Source organism: Ambystoma mexicanum, chromosome 7q (genome assembly GCF_040938575.1).
Source record: "Ambystoma mexicanum isolate Mex_15411 chromosome 7q, UKY_AmexF1_1, whole genome shotgun sequence".
NCBI classification, from domain to species: Eukaryota; Metazoa; Chordata; class Amphibia; order Caudata; family Ambystomatidae; genus Ambystoma; species Ambystoma mexicanum.
In genome coordinates, this window is record NC_090941.1 from 110878560 (window position 1) to 110905570 (window position 27011).

Here is a 27011-nt window from a genome sequence, read left to right on the forward strand (position 1 = left end):
CAACGAAATTCATACAAATCGCACAGCAAAGGATCAGTGAATGTATCCTACCAAACTAAGCCAAGTGCATACATTGCATGCATAACAATGGGTTGCCTACCACTTACCTTGCACACTCCATAGATTGCAGCATTACTTAAAAAACAAAACATGTATGTGTACATTGACAACAGTACCATTCATAATTGTGCATAAATAAATGAAAGAACTGAAACAATTGCTCCACTCATGTTGCAAGCATATATATGCAGAAAAGTAAATGTAATTGCACACATGAAAAGATTCTTCTTTGCAATCTGTACATCTTTCCGAACGTTTGTCTCACCCTTCTACAATGAGAAGTAATCGGTTTTCAAAGTAAATAGTCCTACATCATACACACACACTTGCCAGAGCACGACATACAACACACTTTCAAATAACCCACTTACCTCCCTATGAAACATGCTGATGTTCCCATCTCCCCATTCATAGACTAAGCCATCCATTTATACACACACACTAACTCTTCCTACCAAGACATCCCCCTACACTTTTAAAGAATGTATTCTCCAAATGCAATCACTATGCCATTAACAAACATATGTTCTTACGATCTTCTTATACAGTTCCAGTACCCACCTCTGTCCTGAAAGCCACTGGCGTGTGAACTTGAAAATACAACCTAGAATAAACCTACTCTCACCAACTAACAAATTACGTACAATACCATTGTAGTGCTTTACGTATTACTGAGAGAGTGCAGTATCCTTGTATTGTAGATACAGAATTGCATCAACCCACCGGTATGTGCTTCATTCTTACTCATGACACCACTACAGTTTCTCACTGTATATTATCATCTTGCCACTATTATTCTAACCCCCAGATAGTAATATAGCGTTCCCAATCGAAAGTTAGAGCCCATTACACAGTGATACACTTCCATTTATATGCCTACCCTCATATTCAATCACTCATGCACATTGCACACATATACATTTCAAAATCTGCACACCCACACTTTCCATTTTTCTGAAACAGCTACTAGAGAATGTCTACCAAACAGCCACTCCATAGAAAACAACGCAGAAGTAGATCAGCACAACCTAAAAGGATAGAAAGTAGCCATCCACCCCTAGCAGAATATGTACAGAAAGTTCAAAGAGAAGAGCGAATACAGTCATTAATGAAAAGGGAAGCACCTACCAGTAAGGCCACCGTAATTTCTCTGTCAAAATGTGGCAATGAAAAGAAAAACACACAACAGAGCACGTACAGATGCTAATGTAACCACAAGGAAGCATTACAAAAAATGAATTTTTCAAAGAATTTTCCACCACAGAGTCCTTCAGAACCTTATTAATAGAGGGGAGAAATCACACTCAACCCTTAAAACTTACTGCAGAAAAGTAACCCTGGAAGCTCTTATAGACAGTGCAATGGTCCTGAAACGGAAATTGTTTATATTCATTTTAAACAGAATGAAACCACTAACAAAATTAATTGGTAAACTACAATCACTACTTCGAAACAAACACAATATCAGCATAGATACCTTTGGTAACATATGTACAGGTGAGTGGAGACACACCACCACCATATACTTCAATGAAAAATCATACAAACAAGAGCAAATAATCCAAATTGCCATATATAGCAGTGGATGAGGGTATGAAAAGGTACATAATATCATAAAGGAAAAAGAAACACTGCTTTCACAAATATCCCCACAACACTTAGATGCCACTCTCCATTCCACTGAACCAATACGCTTCACCTACAAATGGCCTTGCACATCAATGTGTAATGTTCGCCAACACTCTATCAAATCTTGGCAGCAGTTCCTCAATCAGCATGTGAAAGCCAACGACAAAAGAAAAATGAAAATACTACAAACTAAGGACTCCTGTCCAGTTGCAAATACACAGGACTGAGAGGATATTCCTTAGCCCTTATTTCTGGACCTACTTGCAAAAGCACCTTCTACCATATCAAAATGTTAGCAACAAAACATTCTACTGTACGATATCTCATTTACAAACTGTACTATGCAAAAAGTCCAACTTTAGCACTGCAACATTTAAATGATATTCTCCTACATGGTACAGCCAAACAACTAATCGAAGAAATAGAGCACATCAAAAGGAAATATTTTGGAACTGAAGAGCACTTACAAACTCCTGCACTTTCAGACAACAGTAGTGACAACTTTGCATATTTCAATTTTCCATGTCACAAATACGAAAAAGAAATACAAAAGTTCAAAAGCACATCTGCTGAAGTGCCAAACCAAGTATGTATGTGTTGTCGCTGAACTTTCTATAGAAAGAGCACCAAAATTATAGATATAATGCACAAAATGAAGGACAACATCTAGTCAATTTTGATGCAAGTGCAGTCAGCGCTGACATTCCTTGCATCATAGAGTAGAATAGAGTATGTGCAGCCTTCACACCCCATCTCAAAATGTACCCTGTTCCTAAAAAACACAAAGGTCTTAAAAGAAAACTCAGAAGTTCGAAATGATTTCCCAACAGTACCACCAAAGAAATTAAAATCAACTCATACTGCATCAACTACCCAAAACACAGAAACATGGATAGAAAAGGACAACACATACCCAACTCCACACACAAAGAAAACTACCTCTTCAAAGAAACCATGTGCTGTAACGCTCAACTTGTATCCACAGGGACGCCACCCGACTGGTCTGGAGCACTTCTGGGATGGATTCACCTCCCCCGGGGACTAGTGCTGCTGTGGCCTTAGTCTGGAAGACAGGAGTTCAGTTTTAGCCACAAACACCTTCTCTCGGAGCCCGCCTCCGAAGTGTTCCCCTTGCGACCCCCTTGGAGCCTCTCTCACCTTGTATTTCGCTAAGGTGCGCTCTCCATCCTGCCGTTCTGTGCAGGGGCACGTCGTGTCTGGGCACCTTTCTGCTGAGTTACTTCACTGGCGTGAGCCCGGGAGTCCAGGCCGGCTGCGACTCCTCAAAAGGAATGAGTGTCTGCAATTGTTGTTGCCCTGATAACCTCCTCCTTCTCTCGTTGATGCAGAAGGGATGATGGAGACGTCGAGCTGATGGAGAGGGCAGAGCTCGAGTAGGTAAGAGAATGCGCGAAGCACGGCGCGATGAGCATCTTTGAATAAGGCTAACCTGTGCTATCCTTCCTTGCAGGCCATCGAGAAGTTCCTGGAAGAAATGTGGGCTAATGGAAGCGGAGCGTAGAATGGAAGCAGTCCGGGCGGCGGTAGAATTTCCAGGAGAGCTTCGGTAAGTAAGCAGAGACTGGAGGCGATGGAATAGGAACATGAATGCTTACTAATTGTCCTCTTCTTGTCTCTCCTCACTAGGATGTTGCTAGTGGAAGAAGACAAGTTCCAGGGAAGATTCCGGAATGACCGAGGAGCTGGATGCAGAACAGCTAAGGAGGAATAATGGTGTTCTTCTCCTCCCTGAAGATGCAGGCCAAGGATGCTGCAAGCAGGTCTCGGTGAACGTCACGCTGCAAGTGCAGAACAACACGAAGCACGTGCCTCAGCTCGGGCGTGGCTTAAATAGCCAGCAGGAATCCCAGGTGCCTTCAGGGCAGACAGCGGCCTGGATGCTTGACTGCATGATGCAGTTCCACGTTGATCCTTGCGGGGGCAGCCATGTTGTTCCATTGCCCAATGGAAGCTCCATCTATCATATGAGTCTGGTGCCAACGGCACAGGACTGGCTCCAGGACAGCTGAGAGGGGCATTACTGGGCCTTTGGGGCCTTGTAGGAATACTGTGGCGAGGGCCAGAGGCCCTAAGTTCCCAGGACAGGGGTTAAGGTTGTGACAGCACTCCCCCCTAAGGCCCCTCTGAGGGTGGTCCTTCTGTCTGGGCCCGGCTTGGTGGGGTACTCTTGGTGGAAACGCCAAATCAGGCGTGAAGCATGAATGTAATCAGTGGGCTCCCATGTTCTGTCCTGCGAACCATATTATTTCCAGTCTACTAGATAGTAGAGTTTTGTTCTAACATACTTGGAATCCAGATGTCTTTTACATTGAATTCTGGTTCTCCATGAATTATCACAGGCCTTGGTGGGTTAGTTACTCTGGTTCCAGGCTGAACTGGTTTCAGGGGGGTACATGAAAAACCGAATCGATCCACATGTGGGTTGGCAGCGTCAGCTTTACAGCGACTGGGTTTATGATGGATTCAATGGGGTACGGCCCTAATAACCGTGGGCGGAATGTCTGAGTTCCCTTTAGAGGTACATGCTTGGAGGCTAGCCACACCATGTCCCCTATTTGCCAGTTAGGGGCTTTGGTGCGAAGCTGGACCACGTACTTCTTCTGGCAAGCCTTGGCTTGATGCAAATGTTCTTTGGTGCTCGTGAAGGCCTGCAAAATGGTCACCTGTAGGTTTGTTACGGCTGGCATTTCCAGATTCGTAGGGATGTCCAATTCTGATGTGCGTGGGTGTCTGCCATAAACAGTAAATAACGGAGTTTGCGTGGTGGTGCTGTGTAGTGAGTTGTTATAGGCACACTCACCAATTCACAATAGATCCTTCCAATTCCCTTCTACTTGGTGAGGCATGCAGCGCAAGTGTTACTGGAGCATTTGGTTCGTCCTCTCCGTTTGACCATCCGTTTGGGGGTGATGGCTAGTGGAAAATTGGATGTCTATTTGGGCCATCAAGCAACACTTCCTCCAGAAGTTAGACACAAACTGGGTACCTTAATCCGAAATCAAGACTGATGGGAACCTGTGATGTCGTACCACATGTTCAAGGAGGGTTCTGGTGAGACCAGATGCATTTGGTAGACCTTTGAACAGGAAGAAATGGGCCATCTTGGAGAACAGGTCCACGATCACTAGGATGGTGTTATAAGCTTGACAGGAGGGTAGGTCAGTGATGAAATCAAGTAATAACGTGTGCCACAGAGCTGGCGGAATGTCCAATGGTTGTAGGAGCTCAGCGGGTCTTTTCTTTGATGATTTATTCTGAGCACAGATACCACAGGAAGTGATGAATTTAATTACATCTTTGCGCCATGTTGGCCACCAGTAACTTCGTTTCACCTTGGCCAGGGTTTTGGCAATTCCCGGGGGCCTTCCATTTGGGAGTCATGGTACTCTGAGATGACCTGTTCTTGAAGGTCTTTTACAGGCACAAAAGCCGATTTCTGTAGTAAGGGAGTTGGCCCTTAATGCTATAGTGTTCTCCTCTTGAACCCCACTCTCGTAGTTGCTCCTGAGTTAAAACTTGCCGAACTTCATACAGCAACTCGTCTTGAGTCATCTTAGTAGTAATGCACAAGAGTCTGTCCCCCGGAATGATGGCCACGGGGTCAGGAGGTGTATACACGACCTCATCAGTGCCCATACGTGAAAGGGCATCAGCCTTGCCATTTTTTACTCCTGGTCGGTAAGTGATCACATAGTCGTACTCCGCAAAGGAAAGGGCCCAGCGCAGTTGTCGAGAAGATTGGGCCTTTGCATTTTTCATGTATTGTAGATTTCGGTGGTCCGTTATCACGGCAATAGTGTGTCTGGCTCCCAACAGATAATGTCACCAGGCCTTGAAAGCAGCCTTTATGGCCAGCATCTCCTTATCCGGGATGGCATGGTTGAGCTCAGGTGGCGAAATTTTCGTGACCAGAAAGCCAACGGATGTAGCTGGCCGGTGTGTGTGGGTCTCTTTGAGATAATACAGCACCCATCGCCATACTGGAAGCATCAGTCTCCACCACATACAGAAGGTCTGGGCGTGGGTGTCGTAAGATTGGAGCAGTGGTGAATTCCGCCTTGAGTTCCTGAAAGGCTTTTTCGGCCTCCTCTGTCCATCGAAAAGTTTTGTTGCACTTCCATAGTAGCGAAGTGATCGGGTGCACAATTTGCGAGAACCCGGGATGAAACGGCAGTAAAAGTTCACAAAACCTAGCATGCTCTGGACTCCCTTGATTGAGTTTGGGGCTGGCCAATTGAGGATGGCATCGACCTTGTGTACATCCATCCGTATTCCTTTTGGAGTGAGGATTAATACCAGGAACTCTACTTCCATAATGTGGAAGGAGAATTTCTGAAGCTTAGCGTAGAGATGATGTTGACAGAGTTTGGTAAGAACAGCCCGTACATGCCTGACATGATCTTGTTCAGAAGCCAAATACACCAGGATGTCATTGATTTAAACTAAGACGCAGACATCAATCAGCTCTCTTAGAACATCGTTCATGAAGTATTGGAATGCGACTGGGGCATTGCACAGGCCAAACGGCATCACTTGGTATTCGTGTAAGCCGTATTTGGTACGGAATGCCCTTTTCCACTCATCCCCTTCTTTAATGCGCACGAGATGGTAGGCACCTCTAAGGTCCAATTTTGTGTAGATTTGGGCTTCCTTGACTTGGTCTAGTAGTTCCGGAATCAGAGGTAGGGGGTAGCGGTTTTTGACGGTGACGTGGTTCAATGCACGGTAGTCGATGCAAGTCCTCAATTCTCCTTCCTTTTTTGGTACGAAGAATAAGGGAGACGCTGCTGATGACTTCGAAGGGCGGATGAAACCGTTGGCCAGGTATTGCTTGAGGTATGTCTTCAGATGTTGGTTCTCAGGTTCGGTGAGCACGTAGATACGGCCACATGGAATTCGGGCTCCAGGTATCAGATCGATCTGGCAATCATAGGGCCTGTGGGGTGGCAAGGTATTCGCTTGCTCCTTTTGGAACACGTCTTGGAAGTCCTGTTACTGAGTTGGTAGCGTAGCAACCGCACCTAGGATACTTAGCATACCTTCCTGAACGGATGAACTGGCACATTTCCCCTTCCTTCCTTTGGGATAGCAGGTGTGTGTGCAGTCATGGGAGAAGACCAACTCTCGGGCACGCCAGTTGATCTGTGGGTTCTGCGCGACCAGCCACGGCATCCCTAGGATTAATCAGAACTGCGGTGCTTTGATGAGGTCAAAAGCGATGGTTTCTCGGTGGCCATCTTCACATAGGAGGGTGAGTTCTGTGGTACATTCGGACACAGGACCGGAGGCGATCTCGGTGCCATTTACAGTGGTTACAGTCTCTGTGGTGGGCTTAGAACATAGTGGAATCCCCATCTTTGCTGCAAGATCCTGATCCATGTAATTGCCCACTGCTCCGCTATCAATGTAAGCTTCTAACGAATGCATGTTTGATGGCTGTTGATGGGTAATTAGGATCACGGGAAAGGCAAAATGGGAAGTCTGTAGTTGGATTTCTTCGCTCGACAATTGGACCCCTCAATTGCCGGGCTTGGTAGTTTTCCGACTCCTCACTTGGTTTCTCCTTGTCTGTGGCTCCTACGGTTCTTCTTGGTGGTTTAACTGGACATTCCTTAAGGAAATGGCCTGCCTTTCCACAGTACAGGCATAACTGCTGTTCCCTCCTCTTATCCTGTTCATCTTTGGTTAAAGGAGGCCTAACCCCTCCTAGTTGCATTGGTTCAGTGGTGCTTTCTCATCCCCGCTGGGCATGCTCTTTGGGACGCACAAACATGGGGCGTGCATCCGGTTTGCTTCGGTCTATTCTCCGATCTTGCAACCAGCGGTAGAGTTGCACCACCAGATTAATGAACTCGGCACAGTCCTTGGGTGGATCCACTACTTGGGCCAGTACGTCCTTTAACTCCCCTCGTAAGCCCCGGTGCAACAAGGTGGTTCGTTTGTCCTCAGCCCATTCTGCTTCGACCACCAGCCTATTAAAAGTGGCTATGTATGTCAACAGATCCTGGTTTTCTTGTAGAAGGGATAAAAGTTCATTATCCAAAGCCTGTCCATGGGAGTGACGAGCAAAGAGTTTTTACAGCTCCTGCTGAAAGCCCCCAAAATCGTGTAACAGTGGATTATCCTGGCTGATGAATGGCACCAACCAGTCTGCTGCACTACCACTCAAGTAGGACAAAACAAAGGCCACTTGTGATTGGTCATTAGGAAACGCCTCAGGTCGGCACAAAAAGTGGAGGCAACACTGATTCATCAAGGTCCCATATCCTCAGGGATTCCGGAGAAACGCAGCAGTGGAGCTAGTGGAACTGTCCCAGGTAGATTGATCTGACCGGATTACTCGTGGGTGTTGGCACAAATGAGCTAATTCCGGGCAACAGGGCTTGTCCGGCCTGCGATTGAAGGAGTTGTCTGACAAAATCATCAGTTTGTTCTTTGGCCACAATTAGTTCTCTCCGCAAGGCGTTGGTTTCTTGTCAGGCTGAATGTACCTCTGCATGTAACTGCCCCAACAACTGGGCCAACTGGTCGGTTTCTGAGGTTTCCATACTAGGCGCCCGGGTGGATTATTAAGTTTGGGCTTCGCATCCTGTAACGCTCACCTTGTATCCACAGGGACGCCACCCAACTGGTCTGGAGCGCTTCTGGGATGGATTCACCTCCCCCGGGGACTGGCGGTGCCGTGGGCTTAGTCTGTAAAGGGAGGAGTTCAGTTTTAGCCACAAACACCTTCCCTCGGGGCCCGCAACCTAAGTGTTCCCCTTGCAACCCCCTTGGAGCCTCTCTCACCTTGTATTTCGATAAGGTGTGCTCTCTGTCCTGCCGTTCTGTGCAGGGTTGCGTCGTGGCTGGGCACCTTTCTGCCGAATTACTTCACTGGCATGGTCCTGGGAGTCCGGGCCGGCTGTGATTCCGCTCTTGAGGTAAGTCTTTAGCTTTTGAAAGGAATGAGTGTCCGCAATTGTTGTTGCCCTGATGACCTTCTCCTTCTCTCGTTGATGCAGAAGGGATGATGGAGACGTCGAGCTGATGGAGAGGGCAGAGCTCGAGTAGGTGAGAGAATGAGCGAAGCGCAGTGCTATGAGCGTCTTTGGAAAAGGCTAACCTGTGCTATCCTTCCTTGCAGGTCACCGAGAAGTTCCTGGAAGAAATGCGGGCTGATGGAAGTGGAGCGTAGCATGGAAGAGGTCCGGGCGGCGGTAGAATTTCAAGGAGGGCTTCGGTAAGTAAGCGGAGACTGGAGGCGATGGAATAGAACGATTAATGCTTACTAATTGTCCTCTTCTTTTCTCTCCTCTCTAGGATGTTGCTAGTGGAAGAAGACGAGTTCCAGGGGAGATTCCGGAATGATCGAGGAGCTGGATGCAGAACAGGCAAGGAGGAATAACGGTGTTCTTCTCCTCCCTGAAGATGCAGGCCAAGGATGTTGCGAGCAGGTCTTGGTGAACGTCACGCTGCAAGTGCAGAACAACATGAAGCGCGTGCCTCCGATCGGGCGTGCCTTGAATAGCCATTGCCCAATGGAAGCTCCATCTATCATATGAGCCTGTCGCCAACGGCGCCAGGACTGGCTCCAGGACAGCCGAGAGGGGCATGACTGGGCCCTTGGGGCCTTGTAGGAATACTGTGGCAAGGGCCAGAGGCCCCGAGTTCTCAGGCCAGGGGTTAAGGTCGTGACACGTGCACTTCCATCAAAGACACACAACTACCTGGTCCATTCAAATTTTCCAATACAACTGCTGTAAATTGCAATGCAAATGTAGCAATTAATGTTCTATTGAAAATTCCAGCAATTGTTGAAAACATTTATTTAAGTGGCTCGGACCCGTTATGTTTACAAATGCTAATCCTTCACAGAAATGCAGTAAATAATCCTGACAACACTTACAGTGTCTCGGGAATAAGGCAGGAATTCGACTACTCTGCTGGAATGGTGAAATTCACGTTAAACAGGCAAGAAAATCTACAAGAATGTCTAATGTACTTACTACAAATACTTGAAAACAAAAACATACCCATAAATGAAATCTTTCACATTTCCTACATGTGGAAACATACATGCACTCTCTACAACCATGTAATTCAGGAAGAAGTCCCTAACGAGCGCTTTGTCTATGTATCAATACCTAACTGTGAATTCATTCCATTTCAGCAACATTTCAGCAACTGGTGCAAAATACAAACCATAGCATTTTGTGTACTTCTTGCAATTCAGATAATCGTTTGGCGTTACATATACAATCATATAGTCAACATGTACTATTAATGCTTTTAAGATACAATGGAGATGGAACCAAAAATAACTGCAAACTTACTACCTTCACACAGGGACAGGCATCATTTGGCAAGAAAACTTTCACAACAGTAGGCATAATCTACCACAGAAGCGACACAACCAGTGCATGCCACTATACTGCATACATTAGAAAGCAAGGTTCATGGTGGGAATGCAATGATACTTCCTTTATTCCAAAGCAGAGATAACCTGCACATCTTGCAACTGCCTACTTAATATTCTTGAAGCCAAAATATACTCATTGATGTACAAAATTATAATACCCTACTCCCCAGCACCCACCAGTACCTACGTAATTGCACAAAAAAATAATGACCTTCTACACTGTTGAACTTGAACAACTTATCTTACAGTAAGTATCCAATAAATGCATCAAGGGGTCGGTTCGACAATCTTTTCCACAATGATTACACTCAGAGAAACAATAATTGTACAAAAATTGCACTAATATTGTTTCCTACATGATAGGTAAAAGAAAAAGTACTAAGTACGACGGTTCAAAACTATCCTCAGTAACCTCTGAAAACACCAAGTATAACAGAATATGCCAGCTGGTATTTAACTGCAGCCAGAATACTGCAATATTACTTGCAGCATTGAAACAACCCAACTCAACCTTCAGCAACCACTGTGCTACAAACATATCCTCAAACACTTCCAAAGTATGAACAGTTACAGTACGCCAACAGGTATGTAACTGCCCTCACAATTCTGCAGTAGCACAGTGCATTGGCACAATACTTGCAAAACACCAGCAGCAACTGAACACATAAAGAAACAGTGCTAAAGAAAGCAGGTAAACAGTTAGAATACACCAACTACTATATAACGCCAACCATACTACCAACACATACAAAACAGAAATTGTACACCATTGCAATTCCTCCTACTGCAACAATACACCTTAAACATTGCTATAATCAGTGCAAACATTACTGTGAGTGTCTGTGCAACCTAACAGCAAATACACTTGGAAGTTTTTTTTTTTTTTTTATCCAGCATGGATTTTTTTATCCCACAGACCCATTGACTATGTAAAGAAACACAGGAACTGTGCACATTGCACAATACACTTGTTTAAAGTATAATACTTATGAAGTATTAATTATGAGGGTCCACGAATTACAAAAATATCTGCAATGTAATAATCTGCAATGTAATAAACTGCAAAGTAACAACCTGCTCTAACATGTTATGTTCTCTTTTTTCACAGATAATGAAGCAACGATTACTACAACATTTCACATCCCATACACACAAACTGCATAGGCCCTCCACAATAGAAGCAGTAACTAGGACATTAATGGTGTCATACTACTTTATAATCTGCAAAGTGTAATGTGTCCACATATTTCTGCAATCCACATACCAACGCCACAATGTTCAATTTACAGCTATATTGCACTGTGCTGCTTGTGCCCCCAGCCTACATGCTTCACTACACACCGTACAGTGTACGGGCTCCAGCCATGCACTCAATATTGGAGACCCTGACCACAACTACCGCAGCACAGTACAACCATGCATAGAAACATCTATCCACTTACCACAAACCCGACACATAACACAGCCACCTACCCCTTAGCCACTTCAGTTCACATTGTATGACATTACTTTTACACAATGGACAGCCTCTTTGCTGAATACCCTCTTCACCTAAGCCTGTAATAGGTGGACCCATTCAATGCACTATAGTACAGTATCCTACCCAATAATCTGCACAATCACAACAACCCAAACAGAAAAATGCATCCATATGTCTTACATAACTGTCCTATGTGCAGTAAGATTTGCCTCCTCCCATGCCACTGGCACTGTTTAGGGTATTAGGTCATCTTTGTTGTTATGTACACCATTTGAGTGAAAGGTATAGAACACAGAATAGAGTGGAGCACATGGTGCACAACTCGGCAGCCATATTGGAAAGTGTGCAGCACTCCTTGAAATGTCAAACTTCTGCTTCTCTTTTTTAAAGTGTACTGGAGACACAATTTGAAAACCGTACCCCCTTACAATGTTTGAAGAAGGTGTTCAGTAATTCCTTTTGTTTGATGAATGAGAGCCCCAAATATCTTTGTGCTGCAAGACACCAAACTGCGTAAGATGGCCCTGCCACCAACGTATGTGGAGCCATCGCACACACAGTCTGCCATCGTACACCATTGCTTCTAAGACACTGCACATATAAATAGTCCATAGGGGCTGTAAATGTACATTTTATGTATATTGTCATCTGTGCATTCAATGCAGCATCTGTAAGGTACCATCATCTCTCCATGTATGTCATACTAATTTCAACGTAACAACACTACTGACAATGGGAAATACACGGTGAAATCGAAACACGTTGACGCATTTATTTTTTTGCCGCATGGTTGCCGGAAAGTGAAACCTGACATACCTCTCTTTCAATAGGACACATGCTCATTGTATAACTGCCTTGAGTGGGACGCATGATTTGCTCCACGGGCAGACAGTCTATGAAATAAAAAAAACAAAGACAAAGATAACTTACAGTGTAGTTGCTGCGCACATGTTCCACCAAAGGTAGTTTGCATCTGTTCAATACAGCGTACACAGTAATTTCTCATCCACACAGTATAACCATGGAATTTGCAGAAGATATGTAAGTACTACTTTACATGACATGTGTATTTGGGATAAATTATACGCATAATTATGAAGTTACTGTACCATAGACTTTGCCTGTGTGCACTGTATGGGTTTGTAACACGAGTGCCATGTCTCCACCATTCAGCATAAATGGCAGCTATGACTGTTGTTGGTTTTGTTGACATGCTTCTCCAGTCCATGCAAATCTATACATAAAGCACAGCATTGAAAATGAATGCAACTCGTGCACTGAAACAGCACACCATATGCTCAATCGTGTGCTGCTAGATTGCCTGTAGTGTCCTTACAACGACCTTTCAAACACTTAAGAGTTGTATGCGCCTTCATTGCATTAAAATTATGAATGGCCACTGGTCCATACAGCACTCGTCCGCCACACAAACGTTGACAGGTAATATTGTAGTGTTGCATATTTTGCAAAACAGCTCCTGCATTGTCCTGCAATGAGAGGGGACCCCATGGGGACTTTTTTTCTTTATGTTTCTTTGCACACACACAGAGAGAATGTGCCGTGGGTCTGACGCCACTCACTGCCACTGACATCTTTTGTAAAAAGCAAACACATGAAAGGAGGGTGTGTTGGCAACATTTGAAAGACGATTCGCATGTGTGTAGCCGTAGAAGGAGAGAGGCACCTAGAAAACAGAGAGCAAGGCATTGGGTGAACATACGATCCTACTCAATAACACACAGGAGATCACCCAAAGGTCCATGACCCAACCACCTAGGGCCCGTTTATGACATCCTTCCCACAGACCCTTGTCCTGTACGCTGCCACTGATAACGGCTACTTAAATGCATACTTGTCAACCCCGCAGATTTAGACGGTTGGCTAAGGCTTTTTAAGCACTCCTACCGCCTACAGATTTGGGTGTTTGATCCTGCCACTTTTAATGTGTCTCTGTCAAATTGCTTTATGGCTCCCAGGGATTGATGACTGGTAGCAAGATACAGGCACAGCCAGCAGCTGCAGAGATCAGAGCTGCAGAATGAAAGGATCTGTGTGGGATTTTGGGGGGTGTGAAGTCCTTTTGATTGAAATGATGAACTGTGGCTGACCAGTCGTACCTCTGAGCGTTTGTGTGCAGAGGACATCAGGTCATCACTGGGACATTAGCACCTCAGCGTATGTGCAGACTGGGACAAACTTGTGCAAACGGGCAAGAGAGAGGTAAGCAAGGGGTCAATGGGAAGGACATTTGTGGGGCACTGTTATTGTAAAAATTAGTAACATTGCAAGGGGTTGACAGGAAGGCAGTCGGTGCAGCACTGTTGTACTACACAATACACATCTGAGACAATTAGTGCCTCTTGAGTGGCAACACTACTTTATCAGTAAGCTTTGCTGGGTCTAATTGACGGTAATACCTGCACATTCAATCTGATGTCCTTGACTAAATGCACATGAGAATGGCTTTGTTTGAAAGCCTAGTCAACATTTTTTAACACATTTCATCAATTTACTTATAATCTCACAATGAGTAAAAAATATTGTATAAACAGCCCGTATAATTTTCAAAACAATATTCAATACATAATATAGTTCTTCTCCCAGTCAATGGGAGGAAAATAAAACAAGACGAAACTTGTAACAGAGGAACTTGCGGCTCTACCCCTTTTTCAGGAGCAATCAACTGTGAAATAACATATAAAGAAACCTTGTAAGGCAAATATTTCACTTACATTTCCACAGAATTTCCATGCATAAATAGGATACTCATGCCTTTTGGTGTCATGGTCCCAACCACTATGATTACATCATTACATGTTTGAAAACGGCAACCCTTCTGGTGGCATTGTATCGTACCCTTTTCCAAGATCCGGGACACCCGCGGTGGGGAGTTGGAGGGGTGTGTGTGAATGGAGGAGGTTCTGAGCATATATATGATGTCACACATTAAAATAATTTGGACAAAACGCCCTTATCCTAGTGCAGCAATCTCTAATAAAATGCCTAATGCCCTTTGCAAGCCATTTCCGAGTGCAGCGCCAAGGACTGACACTGATCATGCTGAGGGTTAATCATCTGTCAGTGTATTCTACAGTGCAGCGCACTCACATTGAAAGAGCAAGATGGCACAGCAGAGTGCAGTGTGCTGACAACTAACATTTAATTCGAAGAGGAGAAAAAGAACCAAAGAAGATTGGCGCATACTTAAGGCATGATTTACAAAAGCTTTTTTCAAATGGAAAATCCTATTAAAAGCGCTTTGTAGATCAGGCACTAAGGGGTCGATTCATGGAATTAATGTGTGCCGAAAATTCCCGCGCAGAGGTGCCAAAACGTGCGAATCGCAGGAAAAGTGCAAAAATCGCAGTGCAAGTGCGAAAATCGCAGGAAAACCAGCGCACAGCGATTCATGGAAGTCCGTGCGCGAGAAAAACATTGGATGTGCGCTAAAAATGTGCGCTGCACACGCCGGCGCACAAGTCATCCAACAGTGCGCGCCACGGCCACTGCGAAATCGCACATAGCGCGGCGCACATCACAAAAGTAGGCGGAACACGGGGCGTAACACTCGGAATGGGGAAAAACGCTTGAAAATATGGGCTTCACGGGGGAAGTACAGGAGGCAAGTGCGCGGAACGCCCACACGCTCACCTACAACCCGTATTCATGGAATCGAATGAAAGAAAGCAGGCGGTAGCGCCCCTGCGACTGAAAAAATGTGCGCCAAAATGTGCGCTAACAAAAAGCACCCATATACAGCCATGATGAATGGCCGATACAGTGGCCCTCTAGGACAAATGAGGTGCAAAGGGGCACCGACAAACACGGACACCCGCTGTGTGAAAAATAGCGTGTGCGCGTGTTCCTGGGTGCGCGGGAAGTTCCACACGCGGTTAGCCTGGGTAAGTGTACTTCGGGGTGCGCGGGAAGTTCCACACGCGATTAGCCTGGGTACGTGTACTACGGGATGCGTGGGAAGACCCACACGCGATTGTCCTGGGTAGGTGGGGGTGCGTGGGAAGTTCCAGACGCGATTGGCCTGGGTATGTGTACTACGGGGTACGCGGGAAGTTCCACACGCGATTGGGCTGGGTAGGTGGGGGTGCGCGGAAAGTACCACACGCGATTGGCCTGGGTACGTGTACTTCGGGGTGCGCGGGAAGTTCCATACGCGATTGGCCTGGGTACGTGTATTCCGAGTTGCGCGGAAGATTCACACGCGATTTCTGCAGGGTACGTGTATTCCGGTGGTGCCGGGGAATGCTACACGTGATCTGGCCATGTGGGTCCCCCCAGGTGTTCCCTCTACACCCTCCACAGCCCCTGCAGGCAGCCCACACCACAGGGTACTACCCTGCACCCCTGCTCATGTCCCACAGGCAACCCATCCAACATGGCCATGCCCACCAGCCAACCCACATGTCACCTTGCACTACTGATCACCAACACATGTCTCCCACCACCCCCACCACCCAGCAGTGCAGGGGCAGCCTCCACCAGGCCCCCACTCATGTCTCCCACCACCACCACCCCCCAGCAGTGCAGGGGCAGCCTCCACCAGGCCCCCGCTCATGTCCCCTATTACCCCCGCCCCCAGCAGTGAAGGGGCAGCCTCCACCAGGACCCCACTCATGTCCCCATGTACCCCCACCCCCCAGCAGTGCAGGGGCAGCCTCCACCAGGCCCCCACTCATGTCTCCCACCACCCCCACCACCCCCACCCCCCAGCCACCAGGGGCAGCCTCCACCAGGCCCCCACTCATGTCTCCCACCACCCCCACCCCCCAGCCACCAGGGGCAGCCTCCACCAGGCCCCCACTCATGTCTCCCACCACCCCCCACCCCCCAGCAGTCAGGGGCACCCTCCACCAGGCCCCCACTCATGTCTCCCACCACCTCCTACCCCCCAGCAGTCAGGGGCACCCTCCACCAGGCCCCCACTCATGTCTCCCACCACCCCCAACCCCCCAGCAGTCAGGGGCACCCTCCACCAGGCTCCCACTCCTGTCTCCCAGCACCCCCACCCCCCAGCCCAGGGGCAGCCTCCACAAGGCCCCCACTCATGTCCCCTATTACCCCCACCCCCCAGCAGTGCAGGGGCAGCCTCCATCAGGCCCCCACTCATGTCCCCTATTACCCCCACCCCCCAGCAGTGCAGGGACAGCCTCCACCAGGCCCCCACTCATGTCTCCCACCACCCCCTACCCCCAGCAGTCAGGGGCACCCTCCACCAGGCCCCCACTCATGTCTCCCACCACCCCCTACCCCCCAGCAGTCAGGGGCACCCTCCACCAGGCTCCCACTCCTGTCTCCCAGCACCCCCACCCCCCAGCCACCAGGGGCTGCAGGGGCAGCCTCCACCAGGCCCCCGCTCATGTCCCCTATTACCCCCACCCCCCAGCAGTGAAGGGGCAGCCTCCACCAGGACCCCACTCATGTCCCCATGTACCCCCACCCCCCAGCAGTGCAGGGGCAGCCTCCACCAGGCCCCCACTCATGTCTCCCACCACCCCCACCCCCCAGCCACCAGGGGCAGCCTCCACCAGGCCCCCACTCATGTCTCCCACCACCACCACCCCCCAGCCACCAGGGGCAGCCTCCACCAGGCCCCCACTCATGTCTCCCACCACCCCCCACCCACCAGCAGTCAGGGGCACCCTCCACCAGGCCCCCACTCATGTCTCCCACCACCTCCTACCCCCCAGCAGTCAGGGGCACCCTCCACCAGGCCCCCACTCATGTCTCCCACCACCCCCAACCCCCCAGCAGTCAGGGGCACCCTCCACCAGGCTCCCACTCCTGTCTCCCAGCACCCCCACCCCCCAGCCACCAGGGGCAGCCTCCACAAGGCCCCCACCCATGTCCCCTATTACCCCCACCCCCCAGCAGTGCAGGGGCAGCCTCCATCAGGCCCCCACTCATGTCCCCTATTACCCCCACCCCCCAGCAGTGCAGGGGCAGCCTCCACCAGGCCCCCACTCATGTCTCCCACCACCCCCTACCCCCAGCAGTCAGGGGCACCCTCCACCAGGCCCCCACTCATGTCTCCCACCACCCCCTACCCCCCAGCAGTGCAGGGGCACCCTCCACCAGGCTCCCACTCCTGTCTCCCAGCACCCCCACCCCCAGCCACCAGGGGCAGCCTCCACCAGGCCCCCACTCATGTCCCCTATTACCCCCACCCCCCAGCAGTGCAGGGGCAGCCTCCACCAGGCCCCCACTCATGTCCCCTATTACCCCCACCCCCCAGCAGTGCAGGGGCAGCCTCCACCAGGCCCCTACTCATGTCCCCTATTACCCCCACCCCACAGCAGTGCAGGGGCAGCCTCCACCAGGCCCCCACTCATGTCCCCCTGCACCCCCACCCCCCAGCCGTGCGATTTGCCTGGGTACGTATACTTCGGGGTGCGCGGGAAGTTCCACACGCGATTGGCCTGGGTACGTGTACCTCGGGGTGCGCAGGAAGTTCCACATGCGATTAGCCTGCGTACGTGTACTTCGGGGTGCACGGGAAGTCCCACACGCGATTGGCCTGGGTACGTGTACTTCGGGGTGTGCGTGAACTTCCACACACGATTTGCCTGGGTACGTGTACTTCGGGGTGCGCGGGAAGTCCCACACGCGAGTGGCCTGGGTACGTGTACTTTGGGGTGCGCGGGAAGTCCCACAAGCGATTGGCCTGGGTACGTGTACTTCGGGGTGCGCGTGAACTTCCACACGCGATTTGCCTGGGTACGTGTACTTCGGGGTGCGCGGGAAGTCCCACACGCCAGGTGCGCGTGAACTTCCACACGCAATTGGGCCTGTGAGAGTGGGGTACATGTATTCCTGGGGTGGGCGGGAATATTTACCCACGACTGTGCCTGTGAGAGCGTGCTACGTGTATTCCTGGGGTGGGCGGGAAGATTCACACGTTCGCCTACGACGTGCCAAAAAATAAATGGTCCAATCCTGAGACACGTACGCCAGCATGAAGCAGGCGTACGTCGACCCGCGTAGCATAAAAGTGCGCGCAAACAACAAACAAGCTCATACGCCAGGATGAATATACCATTCCTAGCAGCAGTGGCCGTGGGTTACCAAAGGAGGAGGAGGAGGATAGTGAGGGCCCGAATTTTCACTCCCAGAACCAGCCTTTTTGGGATGCCTGATGACCAGGTGTATGGGAGGTACAGGTTTCCCTCACACATAATACTGGACCTGGTCAGTGAGTGGGAGGATGACCTCACATCACCCACCCTGTGCTCCCAAGCACTCAGCCCCCTGGAGAAGGTCCTCAATGTACTGCACTTATTGGCCACAGGATCATTTCAGCGGAAAAGTGCCATAGTGGGTGGGGTGTCACAGGCCACGCAGTCACGCTGCCTACACCAGGTCTTGAACATCATCACTGCACGCCCATCAGTCCGTAGGCACATATACCTGCCCAGGACACCTGCAGAAAGGCAGGCTGCCACCCTCGATTTCTACGGTGTGGCACAATTCCCAAAAGTGCTAGGTGCCATTGACTGCACCCATGTGGCACTACGTCCCCCCAGGGCATCTCAGCACATCTATAGGAACTGCAAGCACTGGCATTCCATCAACGTGCAGGTAGTATGTAATGCTAAGGGAATCATCACCTCAGTATATGCCAACTATCCAGGGTCCACCCACGACAGCTTCATTTACCGAATGTCTACCCTAAGCCGGGACCTAGAAGCTGGGCGGCATGGCGATACATGGCTGCTTGGTGAGTATGAATGCCACTGCACATGCATGCATGTCAGATGCAGAGTTATGTCACTACCCCACTAATGATACCCATCACCTCCTCACCAGGGGACAGTGCCTACCCTCTGAGCACCCACATGATGACGCCAATTCGGAACCCCATCACGCCTCCAGAGGTAAGATACAACACAGCCCATATTGCAACCCGGGGCATAGTGGAGCGCACATTTGGAGTGCTCAAGTCACGCTTTCGCTCCCTTGACCGTTCTGGCGGGCAGCTGTTATATGCGCCCCCAGTAGTGTGCAGGATCATAGTGGCAGCATTTGTCCTGCACAATGTTGCAACATGCCGGGGCCTGGCCATGGACATGGTGGTGCCCCCACATCCCCAACCACATGCACGGCCGCTGCGCATGGGAGGGGAGCGGGCACGGGGTGAGGCAGCCCGTACGCAGCTGGTGGCTAATTACTTCACATAGAAATCACATCCCAGTGGAGTGCACACAGGCCTGGCACATACCATCTGATAAGCAATGATGACTCGACCTGACAATTAAGACGAACAAAGGGACTGTCAACTGTCAGAACCATAGCAGCCTGAGATTGTTCATGTGGAAGTGTCACAATGTGTGCATCCCTACCTACACAAACACCACCAATGCAGTGTCATGAAAAGACACTTCCATGCTGCAGAAATGAATACCCACTTGCAAAATACTACATTAAAACAGTGCCATGTCACCCAACCCCCTGCCCGGCACGGCCACACAACACACCATGGCATGTCATGCAATGTGAGAGGAAAGAAATTAATCCCCACAACATGCCCCAAGTGTCACCAGCTACAGTGTCCCTTATGGAAACATGTCCACACATGAAATGCTCACAGTAATGAAAGACCTACAACCCACATTACCAAATACTTACCAAGAATACCAATCACCTACACAACCTCCAACCTACCTTAAACATGACATTACAGACTTAAAAATTAGCTAGCCTCACAACCTGATGATGACAGCCCTCCGAACACTTCCAAGTATACAGTGTTAGCGCCACGCAAGAGTGTAGGTGCACTGCTTACAACATGGACTCCAGTTCCAAGGTGGACCGCATTGTGAAGACATGAGGAATGGACCTGCAAATATGGAGGATGAGATGGACGCAGTGTACAATACAACAACAATATGCACTATGAATGTATACACAGTATTGACTACAGACTGCCCACACAGCTCATGGGAGTCCAATGTCACCATGTACGTCAATGTCACTTGGGCACACCCTTTGCAAGCCCATGGAAACGGGAAGCAGGAGGGGTGTGTGTGACAAAAAACCAAGCATCTGTATCAAATCCATGACAAGCCTGCATGTGCCCAGCCACAATGCAGCGTATGCCCACGGGAGCCACACAAGGCAACACACTGTCCCAAAAAAAAAAAAAAAAAAAAAAAAAAAATGGCCATTAATGGACCCGGGGGGGTTGGGGAGGCCACCCAGGAGGTATGAGGACAGGGTGCACACCAAAACCCACCTATGTGGATCTTGCGAAAAAAAACACCTCCATGGGCTCATGACCTACACGGCTACCCTATTGTGGGAGTATCACTGCTGTCGCTATCCTCACCCTCTGCAGCTGCATCAGGAGGTGGTGGCACTATGGGAGGCAGCCCACGCAAAGCCCTAGTCTGTTCCTCCATGGCTGCAAGCATGCGTGTGTGGTAGGTCTCGTTCTGGAGGATAAGTGTGCAGAGTTCCCCATGCAACAACTCACGGGATGCCCGGACCTCCGCCCTAGTTGCCTGCATCTCAGCTGAGAGCGTAAGGGTGAGACGCTCCAGCTGCTGTTCTGTCCTTCGGTTTGTTGAAGCCTCAAGCTCAACAAGAGTCGTCCTGAGGTGAAGGAGTTCCAGCCTCAGGGCTTCCCTGTGGCTCTGGGACTCTATGGAGAAGGCTTGCTGCAGAGTCAACAGTGCCGCCCGCCTGTCCCTGTTGGACGCCAACATGTCTTCCCTGTGTGACTGGCAGATGGAGTCGGTTGCCTGCTGTAGTCGCTCCATCAGCCTTTCGGGGGGGATAATGGAAGTGGCCACCCTATCCATGGCCTGAACCATCATCTCTGATGATGCTGCCTCTTGGGTTGCCATACCGTAAATGGATTGCTCCCATGTGGTATTGCCAGGTGGCGTACGGCCACCACGTCGGCGGGCACCACACCTGTCTGGGGCAAGGCGAACTGCGCCTTGCTGTGCCGGCACTGCCTGAGGCTGCAGGACTGCATTCCCCCTCTGATCTGCTGGCCCAGGAACAGGATCAGATGTCGCGGAGTGTGACCTTGCATCCGTAACCACCAAAGGCGTACCTGCCAACACTGACATCCGCATTGAGGGTTCTAACCCTGGTGCAGGTGGGTCAGACAGAACAGAATCCCTCCCAGGAACACTCACCTGCGACGGCACGTAGGTCTCATCATCCGAATCAACACCTGAGTACAGCTCGGGGGAGGTGCAGCCAGAGACACCACCACCACACCACGTCCCTCACTGGTGGTCGGTCGGCCTTCAGACCCCTCCTGGGTCTGCACCATCTCCACAACCCCAGCAGTATCAAGTGTGTCTTCCCCTGCAAAGACATAAAAGAAAACAAATGGAAACAGGCATTAGCACTATGGCACACAATTAGGGCTGAGAGGCTACAGAAACAGTACTTGATTGACACATGTCCCACATGACTAAAACACCCCATGCATGCACCGTCACTGCGTGTGATGGAGAGGCAGATGGCACACATTGATGACACCAAGATGGAAGATGAACACATTTGCTGCATGCTGCCTAGCAGTGGCATCACACATTGGCCAGTGATTGGCAGGTCAAATACACATGCCATCTCACAGATGGAATGTACCCTAGCCATGAAGTGAAGAGGGAGAGGAGGTCACCAATTGTTCATTCAGTCCAGTTTGTTCATATAATTGATTATTTTCATTGTAATGGTTCAAATGTTCAACCTGCAGCTGCCAGTCAAAAATGGTCCTATAGCACAGGGACATGTCCAAACTAATCATGTCCACGAAACTGAGCCAGTCCACTGTACCATAGCCATGTCAGACATGTGACAATAGGACTGAGAAATCCCGAGTAAAAGTGATGGTATGCAAACAATCTGCCTGAATAAACAGAGGTAAATAAGCAACAGTGTTGTGGCAAGATGACACTCCAAGGGCAACTGGCGTGGTGTTGGGCTGGATGTCTAATGTTGGCCGAAGGGATGCTGCTATACCCAAATGCTGTTGCCAAGAATGTATAGGAAGAGGCACATGGGTGAGCCGAACCACTCAGACACACACACCCTCCCCTGGCACCCAAACAGAAGCCCTCCCACACACACCATGCACATGGATGACACACACATGCATGTGCACTCACCTGACAATACCTCGTAATCTGCCACTTCTCCCATGCCTTGGATCTGTTCCTCCGTGACGTAGGTCCCAGCAACCTGCTCATGTGGAGTGATTTCTATGTCGTCTGCTGGAGACCCACCTCCAGTCACTAGAGTTGGGGCATGACTTGAGGCCAGCTTATTCTTTGCCCTGCGCTTCAGGTCATTCCAGCGCTTGTAGCATTCATTAGCTGTGCGCCTCACGATTCCAAGGGCACTTATGATGTCCGCAATGGTCTGCCAGTGCGCCTGACGTTGTGCAGGTGTGGTCTTGGATCCTGCAACAATCACCATTTCGCGGTCATGTGCGGACACATACTCTACAAGTGCATTCAGTTCGGCCTCATTGAAGCTGGGCTTCCTTGACGGGCCGGACTGTGTAGCCGTGTCTGGGGCATCAGCCTCTACTGGACGAGCACTCTTCCTCTTCCGCTTGGAAGGCGGTGGGGATCCAGAGTGTCCTGCGCCGCTCTGGACACTAGGGGCAGCAGCGTGGGATTGCACACTCAGCATGGGAGTTGGTGCAGGCATTATCTCAAGTGTGATGGTGTCAGGGGGAATGTCAGCATGATGGACTTGGACCGACACTGTCCTGGATGGGTGTGTGAGAGGTGGGGTGGATGGAGCCGCAGCTGCCCCTGCAGCCTCCCCAGCCTGCCTATGTGGTGCAGCAGATGAGCTAGCTGCCCCTGATTCAAGTAGCCTGATGACACCAACATTCACCAGCGCACGTGGCCTAGACCTGCTGGCCTGGAAGTCAGCCATGGAGTCACCCTGTGCCAGGTCTGGTTCCACAGTGGGCTGGTCCAACAAGGGCTGAGCATGGATGGTGTCAGCCACGGTAACCTCAACCAGGGGGGGGGGCATGGGTGTCCCTGACTGCTCCTCCACACATGGGGGGCTAGGGGCACCCTGCAAGTCACGGCCACATCCCCTACCGGATCCACAACGGCCACCACTTGGGGCTCGGCCACCTTTGCCACCCTTACGGCTTGTTCGCCTCCCAGCCATGGCACTGATGTTATTGTGCGTATTGGAGTCGATGTGAACTATTGTCCTGGGCAATTGGGGGTCAAAGGGGTTGGGTACCAGATGGTAATCGTACCCTAGTGCTCTAGCAAGGCTGTATGCCACCTCTGGGGAAAGATGACGGGTCACGCCACGCACAGGTACCCCATAAAAGCAAAGTAAGGTGCACGCAACCCCTCCTAGACCACGTGCGTGGAAAAATAAACCTGCACTACGCTGTGGCACCCAGGAACACAAGAATGAACGTGTGCATGTCACACGCAGCCTAGAATGACCTCTGAAGAGGTACGCGACAAACAGGGAAAGCACAGATGTTAAATACATGCGCGACTCACCGTCCGCCAGGAACAAAAGCGTGAAAAATATGCGCGTGTGCACGTTGGCAACACCCCCGCCAAAAGAAGAATTGTACGCTGTCTGAGGAGACAGGACAACAGTAGTAGGGAACGTTGTTTGAGGAAACAGGCCCAGGAAAAAGAGGAAAAGAGAAAAAGCTGTCAGAGGTAACAGGGAGTACGAACTGGAAATGCCGTGAAGTAAATCGCGTGTGAACCGACAAGAAGTACAGATTTCACCCACTCGCTCTCCACGAAAAGCACGTACAAGGAAATGGCGTTCTAAACGTACCTTTTATACACACGTCACAGACGCACATACGCGATGAGGCCATTTCCACCAATTACGCGCTTTGACACTCGGACGTGTATCTCTTCATTTTTACACGTGCCATTTTCTACGGCCATGCGTGTGACGTCACAGCTGCGCATGGTGGCCTTTGTTACAATGAAATCGCATATGCGAGTACACATTGTAAAACTGCACGTCCGAGTGTCATCGCGTGTAATCGGAGGGAAGTGAGCATACACGCGATTGGCCTGGGTACGTGTATTTTTGGGGTGCGCAGGAAGTTCCACACGCGATTGGTGGAAATCCACGTGTGCTCTGTCATCACGTGTAATGAGGGAAACACCCGTGCGCCTCCCGTCACAGACGCGCTCACGCGCTAAGGGCCTTTGGTCCAATGAAATCGCATATGCAAGCTAACGTGCATACGCACTAGGGGCCTTTCCTCGAATTACACGCAGACGTGCAGGATTTTCACGTGCCAAATCACTCCGTATCAAGCTGGCCACGCGTAAGCACACGGAAAACAATGCTCCTGCCCAAAAGGCCGAATTACTGCCCCCCAGAGCCCCGAGCAGCCTCCCACGAGCCATCTGCTGCTGCCTGCCTGCTGCCACCATGCCCTGCCATTTGGTGCCTGCACATCAGCCATCTGCAGGGGTCCATTTGCTGTGTCCACCCCTGCTGGAATAGAAGACTCCCGACTGGGATACCATCGCTCCACAGCCCAGCCCCAGGTTGCCCACCCACTCCTGCCTCTGGGGTTGCCATGTCGGGCACTGCAACATCTGGCAACAATGGCAACCCCCGCCCAGAGAGGCAGAGGGGCACTAGCTTCACTGCCACCGAAGTTGGTGTCCTGGTGGACCAAGTCCTGGGGCAGTATGATGCCCTCTTCGGAAGTAAGCGCGCCAACAAGGAAGGACGGACTCGGATCTGGACGGACATCGTGACCGCCATCAATGTGGAGAGGGTGGCAGTCCGCGACTACCAACGTGTCAAGAAGCGCTGGGATGACTGCAGGTCCAGGACCCTCTTGAAGGCCCGGCGCCTCGTGGAGGGGGGCCGGGGCCGCATGAGTACCATCCAGATGAGGGTCCTGGAACGCGTAGGCCCAGCGCTCCAGACCCAGATCCTTGAGAGGCAGACCCGTCTGGAGTTGAGCGTTAAGTGGCCAAGCATTGCTGTGTGAGACAGGGCATGTCGCAGTGTGCTGGTTGTCTGATACTTGCCTGTATGTGTGACATAGGCCATGTATGCATGTGTGTGTGCAGGGACGTCATGCATGTGAGACCAGTAATGTGTGAACCACACGGTTGGTGCATGTGTTCAAATGCAACATGGGTTGCCCTATGCGGAATGGCCACATGAAAGCATGCCAGTCTCTGTTCCTGGACATGGGTGAGGTATGGGTGCTGATGCCATGTACATGTATGCTGTCCATGTCTGTGTGTCTGACCTGCATGTCTGTGACTTGTGAATGCCAGGGATGCATGACACATGTCTGTCGCAATGTTCAGGTTCACTGATGCAGCCTAGTCATCCTTGTATCCACTGTGTCTGTGGTGTACGACTCCAGATGGATGAAACTAGAGTGAAGTGTGTGCATGTGATAGGCATGGCACATGATGCATGTGAGTTCCAAAACAACAGTGTATGTTTCAAGAATCACTTGGACATGTATGCTAATGTCCATAGCATGCGCCATGCCTGTTACCGCATGTGTTTTACCTGCACTGAGCCATGGGTTGTGGAGGGACATGATGGAAGTGATCTTTGAAAGTGCCACTCATCTGCTATTGCTTCCTGTCTAGTGGACCATTGTACAGTACCCTGATGCTTGTGTTCTATGTCTCCCTCTACACAGCGCCACGTGAAGAAGAGGGCGGAGACGGCTCTGTGGAGCAAAGCGGCGGGGATGCCCCCACGGCTGCAGCGGAAGGGGTGGGTGAGCCCCCACAGGGGCTTGCAATGGTGGAGGACGGGGTGGAGCCATCCAGGTTGGTGGTTTCCACAGAGGAGGAGGAGGCCGCTACTGAGGCGCACATGGGGCTTGGTGGGGGCATCCCTGCTGGTGCAAGTGTTGCAGTCCAGGGGCAGGGGCAGGAGGCAGCACAGGTCGCCGTGGAGGGGCCTGTGCATGTCACTGTCCATGACACTGTGACTGCACCACCATGCACCAGCAGGGATGCCCCATCCCAGGCCCGTCCGCAGGTAGGGGGGATGTCCATGTTATCTGACTCCCGTCCACCTGCGGACGAGGGGACCCCTGGCCGTAAGGAGAAGGTCCTGATTGGTGTTGCGTTGCGCACAGGTGCAATTCGTGATGAGGTGCGTGCTTCCCTGGAGGAGCATGCACGTCATCACGGAGAGCACCGTGCCGACATGGCCCAGTTGGGAACGGCCATGGTCGGGGGTTTCCTACATGTGTCGGCCAATCTGGCGACCCTCTCCTCCTCTGTGGAGACTAAGCACCAGTCGTTCTCCATGCCGTCGTCTGGCCCAGATGCCACCAGGGCCCCCTGTGGACCTGCCCGACCAATGCAGCCGGCTCGGTGGGGATCCCATCCCTGCCACAGTCGGGAGTCGGAGGTCCAGCAGGGGTGGACA